This window comes from Miscanthus floridulus, chromosome 8 (genome assembly GCF_019320115.1).
Source record: "Miscanthus floridulus cultivar M001 chromosome 8, ASM1932011v1, whole genome shotgun sequence".
Taxonomy (NCBI): Eukaryota; Viridiplantae; Streptophyta; class Magnoliopsida; order Poales; family Poaceae; genus Miscanthus; species Miscanthus floridulus.
This window is the reverse complement of record NC_089587.1, coordinates 88,892,500-88,902,045: the sequence shown is the minus strand read 5'-3', so window position 1 is coordinate 88,902,045 and position 9,546 is coordinate 88,892,500. Positions and strand designations below refer to the sequence as shown.

Here is a 9,546-nt window from a genome sequence, read left to right as displayed (position 1 = left end):
CTTCCCAAGTATGTCTTTCTCCATCAACATTTTTCTCATCGCCTCTAACTTTGCTCTAAAGACTCGTGTGACAAGATCTGGGTGGTCCTGTGGTGTTTGGCATGAATAAAGTTCATTCTTGATCTCATCCTAGTTAGAGTTGCACGTCATTGTGAGGAAGATATCAGGTTTACTATACTTTCTCACCAGAGCCATTACATCCATGTACCAGCACCTCATATCATGGGGTCCTTCGATGAATGACGAAGATAGGACAGTATGCCTTTCGACTTTCTTAGTAGATCCTTCACCCGAATGCATGCTATCCACTAGGCCTTGGTATAGGTCAGCACTAAAAGTATCTTGATTGTTCCTCATGTAGTCTAAATGCGAGCTCTCAATCTTGATGTAGGTGTCGACGGTGAATTGCTAGAAAAGACATCGGCCATAGAGTATTGGATTAAATATCCCTGGCCACATCTAGAACTTGTAGCAGTAGTAGTCATGCATGGAGACACATGTATTCACAACAGGTTAGGGAGATATACCCCCAGGTACCACAAGATGGTACATGGGCCGCACCATCCAAGGTGGCCCGACCCATAAGATCAAGGCGTGCACATCAAGATTACAAGTTGTACTAGATATTGTAATAATACCAAATTGGATACTTTACTTGTAACCCTATCTCTTCGGAGTATATAAGGAGAGACAAGGGTCCCCTAGAGGATAGGTTAATCTATATACATCTCAATACAATACACCAAAGACACAGGACGTAGGGTATTACGTCGACCAGACGGCCCGAACCTGTCTAAATCGCTATCTCTGTGCCTTGTGTCACCATCTGGTTCCTGATTACACGCACCGTCTACCGACAATCTACCACCACGGGCACCCCCCTCGGTGGACTGCCAACCATATTTCATCGATAGTGGTGCGCCAGGTAGGGGTCCCCTTTTAGGGGTTGTGCGTGCTGATCCCAAGCGAACCAGATGAGAATTTTCTTCGTCAACGTCAATCGCGGTGACTTGGCTTCTCGTGGCTGGCGTCCTTCAACAACGCATCACGGCATGATGATCTTGATCGGCCTCAGCGGCGGCATACCAAGAAACTTGTCCCATGCTGATCAGATCTGAGATCCCACCGTGATGCCTAGCTAGCCTGTAGACATGATCCAATCTGACTCATGGCGGACATGCAACTAATCAAGGAGGCCCAACGTGGGTTCAATCTACAGAGTCATGCTCTGGCCGCACGATGGGCCCAGGCATCATAGCCATGCACCAGATCGGAGTCAACCATCGACGCATCAGATCTTCAAAGACAGCTAAGTCAATTTGTTTTCCTTAATATTCAACAATATGCGTACATCGCCAGATATCTGCACGGATATTGTTGGTAGGAACTTAGTTGTCCCTCTCATCGTCGACAACTGGCGGTGGCCTCGTCGTCAACCACAGCTGCACCTAGCGACAACCGCAGCAGCCTGTGCCAGATTCGATCAAGAGTCTCACAGCGAAGCCGGAAGAAATCCATCTATGTGCCGCGTGGCCACCATCAAAGCCTCGACGGGGTCAATCGGCCATGCTAGCTAAAAATATTCAGCATATCTGAGACTTGCATGTCCACATGCATGCATAGTTATGGGCCATGCAACAATGGAGTGCGTATACATGTATACTAATTTCCTTGCTTGTCTACGCCCTTAAAGACTCGATGTCAACCCGGATCGAGAGGCACCAAATAGCGGCAATCGTCGGGCCACGGCGGTGACTCATCGATCCACATCGACGGCACTCCCTCATTGACAGCTCGTTGTGGCTCCCACCGCCGAAACACCAAGCTTTGGCCAATGTTGATATGCCAAATCATGCATCAACCAACCAATGGCGCCAATGGTAACTCGCGGTCTCGTGATGACGTCCTTCGCCGGACCATGATGATCAAATCCTGATGTGCCTAAGTGCAACTCATAGCAGCACCTCAGGCATGCGGCGGCATCCCGTATTCGAGGGCGTGACTCTAGCCTTGTCCGGATGGGCCCTACTTCACCCGTCTTGAGGTACCGACTACCAGGTTTCGATGACACACAGAGCCGCACGTGTAGAAGAATCCTACTCCGATCTGCTCGGACTTGCATGATGACTGATCGCCACCACAAGTATCGATGCCTGCCAAAGAGGAGAATCTCGACCGAGTGCACGACGATCGCAACACATCAGCAAGGACGCGTGATCTACCCAAGCCATGCAAAGTTAACAAGATACGTAGCATGTATATACGTATATACATCTACACAAAAGGAAGCAAAGCAACTACATGTGAGGTCTACTTGCACGTATCCATCATCATGGAGCCAAACACGATGACTCCAACAGCGAGCGGTCTCAGCCAGAGGCGTGCCACGCCGAGCCATCTAGTGAGCCATGTCAAGCCAAGCGAGCCGCTGAGCGAGCCGCGTCGAGCCACGTCGACCACGGACCACGTTGATCACGTCCCGAGCGGCTCCCCTGAGCTCACGTCGACCACGAACCACGTCGACCAGCCAAGCGGCTCTGCCAAGCTCCGACCACCAGACCACATCGACCACGCCTCGAGCAACTCCACTGAGCTTCGACCCCTATGCTTTGACGCAATGATGACCGCCATGAAGAATGGCGCTACGACAACCGCGACCACTGTCAGGACGACAGGTCCAAAAGCTCGAGGACCGGACAACTTTATCGCCATCGACCAGATTTCTATTCAAAGATAAGTACACTTCTAATATTTATATTTAATACAATTTTCATTACGATGTTTCTCCACAACATCCTTGTCATGATTATTCTTCAAATAACATTTGTCCATGTATACCATCTTAAATATAACATACAGCTATACTTAATGCAAATCATCGACCAGTCATGTTGACGCTCGATGTCTCCAGAAAAGGCCCTATCTCTGGCTCCTCCCTACACGTGCACAAGCGTCTGCCCTCTACGTTATGGGTGGTCGGCAGCGGCTCCTTAGCAACACTTTGTTCTTCCTACACGTGCACGGGCTCCATGCCCCGCGTTATGGTTAACGGGCTAACTAGATCTGGAGACTCAGCTACATACTAACTGGTCGGGCGGTTTATATTAAGTATAAACACAAACTTCATATTAACACTGATGTTTACAAAGCACCAACTGCTTTATCACATCATGCTCATTTGCAAATGACTGCTAAGCGTTATTTCTTCATCGCTGATTTTTTCTCCATAATTTATTATTTTGTACATCATGTACTACCATTCTACATATTTATATTGCAGTAATTTTGAGCTATGCTCGGGGACTTCGTCGCTCGCTTCTTGACCTACGCTCAGGGACTGCCCCGAGCACTCTCCGACCACAGCTCGGGGACTTCATCGCTCGCTCCTTGACCTATGCTCGAGGACTACCTCGACCACTCTCCGACCATGGCTCGGGGACTTTGTTGCTCGCTTCTTGACCTACGCTCAGGGATTGACCCGATCACTCTTCGACCACGGCTCGGGGACTTTGTCGCTCGCTCCTCGACCTGTGCTCGGGGACTGCCTCGATCACTCTCCGACCATGGCTTGGGGACTTTGTCACTCGCTCCTCAACCTGTGCTCGGGGACTACCTCGACCACTCTCCGACCATGGCTCGGGGACTTTGCGTCTCGACTACATGCGACTGGCAACTCACATATAGTTGGGATATTTTTTATCACTTAGACCTTGCTACAAGGCTCATACCTCGCCTTCCAGCAAGCTCGGGGACTACATCGGTACGATGCACCTGACGGTGCATCTCGTATTGCCTGTACGACAATTGGGTTCTCAACTTAACTGGGAATTCTTTTTAGACCCTGGCACCACGTGCCTATGTCACCTACTACCAGGCTCGGGGACTAAGTGGGCACACTTCACCTTGTGGTGAATGTGTTTGTTTTTTGACCCCTACGCCTCTGATGATCAAAGACGCTACGCTTCAAGATGCACTTACATTTCTTTTTAGAAATACAAGTGGGCACACTTCCCAAGATAGAAATCTTTTTCTTTCTTCTTAAGAGCACCATACTTTCTTCGGACAACCTACTTCTCCGGCGACAACGGCGGTCGGAGGTGTCAAGAACTCAAGCCTCACTGTTCGGAGAAGGTTGAAACGGCGTGTCGCATTAGAATACATGGCGCTCGGGGACTAGCTGTGGGGGATATACCCCCAGGTACCACAAGATGGTACATGGGCCGCACCATCCGAGGTGGCCCGGCCCGTAAGATCAAGGCATGCACATCAAGATTACAAGTTGTACTAGATATTGTAATAGTACCAAATTGGATACTTTACTTGTAACCCTGTCTCTTCGGAGTATATAAGGAGAGACAAGGGTCCCCTAGAGGACATGTTAATCTGTATACATCTCAATACAATACACCAAAGACACAGGACGTAGGGTATTACGTCGACCAGATGGCCCGAACCTATCTAAATCGCTGTCTCTATGCCTTGTGTCACCATCTGGTTCTTGATTACATGCACCGTCTACCGACAATCTACTACCACGGGTACCCCCCTCGGTGGACTGCCGACCATATTTCATCGACAGAGACATTGTTCGAATTTATATCATGAATTAATAGAAAAGAGTTTATATTGCATTATTGAAAAGAGTTCAAGTTACCTCCATCATCATCGTCACCATTCTCAGCACGCTTTTTGTGGATTGCTCGAGCTCGATCAACTTGAGCCATAGTCACACCCACTTTTGGAATGCAGTTGTGCCACCCGAGTTCACCCATTGGAAAGAACACCGAGTATAATAGTGGGTCGTACCATGCATTATATGAGCAGATGTCGTGTATTGACTGATCCTTCCCTTGTAGGAGAACACTATGCTCAAATTGGCCATGACGCTCACTCCCCTCAACCCAGACGGCGGCCACCTCTGATGTCAATGGCACGTTATATGTTCTCTGGTCAAGCCACTGGTGAAGGTTCAACTCGACCTGGTAATCCTTGAGGTTTTCAACATGTCCCATACTCCTTAGTTGTTGAGAGTAGGGATTCCCATTAAAGATACTAACCAATTGCTCTACAACTTCTCTATCTTTTTGGGTTGATTGCTCACGGCACTTGCTCATCTGATGCTCGAGGGATGGATCATCGTCATAAAAATAAAGCTTGAGGTGTCTCTTTTTGACACCATCCTCTTTACCAAATGATCGTATGTTATGGAAAATCTGGCCATGGGCATGGAATGTGTAGACACCACAGATTCGCATGTTAGTGGTCACATAATCTAGGTGGCAGTACTGAGAAGTGGTCGTTGAAATATCTGATGTTTGCATGAAAGTGCATAGCATCAGCGTCCGAGCTTGACCACAACCTCATGAGCTCTAGTGGTGTCTCAGGAGTTGAAAGATGAATCTTTCCACCCTAACAATAGAATCCAGGTGGTTCACCCTTGAATTTCTTTGCGTTGCAGTGCTCGTAGTTTAGCACCGACGGTAGCATGTGCGACTCTGATGGGACATTAGCGTAAACCCTATCGTATGGATCCAAGACATCAGGCTCACTATTATCTTCCTCATCCATGTCAAGATTGTGCTCGACGTCGGTTCCCTCCTCGTCGTCTTTTGACAAAATGTTGATGTGTTACGCATTGAAAGAAAGTTTGTGAAAGAATGTTTTGACTATTGCACGATGTACCTTGTTCGGCGAAAAAGTACGCCTCATCGTCTTCCTCGTCCTCCTCAAATATGACATCCTCATCATAGTATGTGCAACACGGCCACATATATGATGAGAGAAACATAATGGCATACAAAAAACAAAAAAAGGATAAATTTAGTAAAGAAAATACCATCCTCGACCATAGAGTCTAACGTATGAGCTTGTGCACTGTTTGGAGGCATTGAAGAGGTACCATCAACTATAGACGGTTGTGTCTGTGTACTTGTGCAATTATTAGGTGGTGGAACTAGAGTTTCCTGGGTGACACCACCTATAGTAACAAAAGGTATGAGTTTTTTTTAATAGAAGAGCGAAGGTGAAAGTACCGACAATATATACTAATCAAGGCTAATTACCATTGTAAACCACACTCGGTTGAGTCATGTCGTTCGAATCATTGCACTTTCCATCCGCACACCCTCTAGCCCTTCTTCCAATGTTTGCTTCAAAAGCCCGATTGCGACGGGATAGAAGGGCATTTCTCTCTCTAGTGGTCACTCGATGCCTATGTATGGTCTGTGCCATAGCCATTTAAGGGGTTTGGACTTCTAGATTTTGAACTACATATGGCGCAATGTCAATAGTTGTGCCCTCGATTCGTGTATTTTCATATCGTGTGAAGGCATTTTAGGAGATTGAGGTGAAGAAGGGAAAATAAGCTGAGGGTTAAAGTGATGGCTCTCCATGGCTAATGAGTCCGGATGCAAATTGTTGGCTCGGTGTTCTCTCACCATCCTGTTATAGTTTTTCTTCATCTCTTTTCACTTCTCCTTCTTCTCTTGTGGAGTCATTTGTAGTTTTCTTACATCATTTTTACCGCATACAAGTCATGCCGCCTCTGGTTTATTAGCTCCTTTTGTTTACGAGACAGTGCAGCCCGTCGTGTTCTATCTAGGTCACGCTTACGCTCTTTTGGACACATGACAATATTGTCGATGGAATTGGATGCATTTGTAGCACCTATATATTGATAAAAAGTACGGTCTCAAATAAATTATAGAAGGGCACATATTGCAAGAACATTAATTCCTTATTACATTGTCATGAACGACATTTGGGTTGCCCACTATATTTTTTCTTCTCAAATAGATAACATTAATGAAAAAACAATGAACCTAGGTTTAGATCAGGTGATGCGTCAGTCAAGTCAATTATGCCACTTTGATCTGTACATCTATCGGAGTAGTCATCTACATATATATAATAACATGATATTAACCTTGGCCTCGACATCATACAAACACAACAAAAAATAGTATTAGGAACAAAAGAAACCAAAATGGTACATGTGTTATCTTTATCAATCTGCATGAGTTCGTATGAGTTATTTCGATGTAGCCAGTCACTATCTTCATAGCCATCAGTGTTTTTCGTGGTTGATTCAACTCTAACTAGTACAACATAATTATACAACAAATAAGCAAACCAATGACTGATGCAAGTAGGTGGTATCATTCATACACAACAAAAAAAAACTTTTCTTGATTTTCAAAGTTTTAGTCCATCTAATTTTTTCCTAATTTGCACAAAACTTTTAGCTCAATGTATATACATTTACAACATATACATCACTATACATTAAATAAACTAAAAAATGGTAATATTGAATTCAGAAATGGAAAATCGGAATGTGGTGGACCTCTCGACCTAGCAGCTAGTGTAGTTTTCGCCTTTCTTAGAAGATACTTTTATCTATGTTTTTTATTTTTTTCATCCCTTTCTTCTTGAGTCATTGCTGCATGTCATGCTTTTTCTCATTGCCTTTTACGCTGTGCACGTTCATCAACTTGCGCTTGTGAATTTGATGTTGTCTGACCAGCTATTTGTAAATAAGTTGATAGATATTTACTTAATCACCACAAATAATACAAGTGAAAGCGTATATGGACATATGTATAAACAATTACCTCCATTTAATGTGGTTATTTTCTTCCTCCCCAAACTCCCATCACCCTCACTTCTCCTCGCGCTGCCCACACCCTTCCTCGTGCCGCCCTCGCTTCTCCTCGTGCCGCCACGTCACGCCCTGCCCGCCTGCCCACGGTTCTGGCCTGCTCTGGGCCACTAGGAGTTCTGGCCCCATCCCTTCCAGTTGCGCCGCTGGGGGTCCTGCCAGTTGTTCTAATCTCTTCGCTCCTTTCCACCGCCCATGCTTCAATCTTCTTCCTTGGCTCGGTGGTGGGGATTCCGTTCGTGTTGGTGCGGGTGCTTGTCGATTCATTTGTGGTCTGTGGATTTAGTCTTTCTTCATCCTCTTTCCTCGATTCAAGGTACTACCATGGCACCCTAACCATAATACAATGTACCTTGTGATTTGCCTCTATTCTTTCTCCCTCTCTACTCCTCTATCCTCCTTGTATGAATGTGTGTCACGATTTGAAGCCCCATGAATGGGATGATCACCATGTGCATCAGAAGTGTCGGCGACCGTCAAAGGTTCCGACCGTCGGAACTCCCGACGTTAGCTGGAACTCCCAACTGTCGGAACTCTTAGTAACGGTTGGGACTCCCAACCCGATGGTGAACACTCCATTCATGTTTCTTCACTTCTCGATGTTCATTCGCTTCTCGTTGTCTTGTTTCTTAGTTTCCCTCTGTGTTTTCTATAGTCATGGATGGTGTCAGTCCATAGCATCACAAGGAGAAGAGGTCCAAGAAGAATTAGGACCATGCTGATGTCCCCAAGCTATCTGGCCACCCCAAAGCGGCATATCCCCGTGCTGCTACTGGTGGTCCCCATGCTGCTGGTGGTGGTTCCTGTGCTACCCATCGCCATGATGATCAAGCATCATCTATTGCCGCTCCTCCTCCTACTCCGGCCTTTGTTGGGGATGTTCCAATTGTTGATGCTAAAGAAGAAGCTCTTGAGCATGCTGATCACACCATTAGTGCTCCACTAGTTCGCACCCTGACTCACGGCCTGAGCTTCATCACTGAGCTTGTTCCCTTCTCGGGCGTTTCGCTAATCATGCGGGAGCCTGCCATGGCTCCTAATCCTACTAGTGGTTGGACTCCTCTACCAGTTGACTACCATCACCGGGTTAAGGACATCAGGTCCATGAGGGGAAGAAACCTTTATGATGAAGATGAGAAGGATCTCTGGCTTGAGTATCGCTTCTGGCACCCGTTTGATTATGACTTTTATTATTCCATTCTCTATCTGAAGTTTTTGAAGAAGAGGGAGCCACTGGTCCTTCAGATGAAGTGCATTGATGCATACTCTCTTGGTAAGTTCAAGGAGCCCGAGCTAGAGCAGATGGTTCATGATATATGCTCAATGGGGTTGTCCTACTTGCTGGAATTCAGGAAGCATTGGAACAATGAGCTTATTTGTTAGTTTTATGCTTCCTATCATCATGAGCGAGACCCTACTGGTGCTATTGGCATTGTTCATTGGACCACAGAAGGCAAGCATTATAAGGTGGATTTCATTACTTTCTCTCGCCTTCTTGGTTTGAGTCAAGCCGACCACACTGCACCTAAATTGACTGAGTATTAGGATGTGGCTTTGGAGGAGTACCAACATATGTATCTTGATGGACATATAGTTGATGGATAGACAATATATCTAAAGCCCTATTACTATGTCCTCAATAACATTCTAAGATAGATCTTGTATCCAAAGCGAGGTGACTCCACCTTCCTTTGTGATGATTCTTAGAAGGTGCTTTAGCGATTTGGAGATGATTTTTAGAAATTTTCCATTAGTTGGTACATTTGGAACAAGATACATGATGCTACTGAGGATCCGGTGAAGCATCTTCCCTATGCACCATACATTATGCATGTGATTGAGCAAGTGTCTAGCATCTGGTTTCCCATAGACACTCAGCACAACCT

General features: G+C 46.0%; 1 pseudogene; it reads right to left on the bottom strand.

Moving 5' to 3' along the window:
* Positions 1–5,409: 5,409 nt before the first annotated feature.
* LOC136469551 (uncharacterized) lies at positions 5,410–7,161 on the bottom strand (annotated as a pseudogene).
* Positions 7,162–9,546: the final 2,385 nt, after the last annotated feature.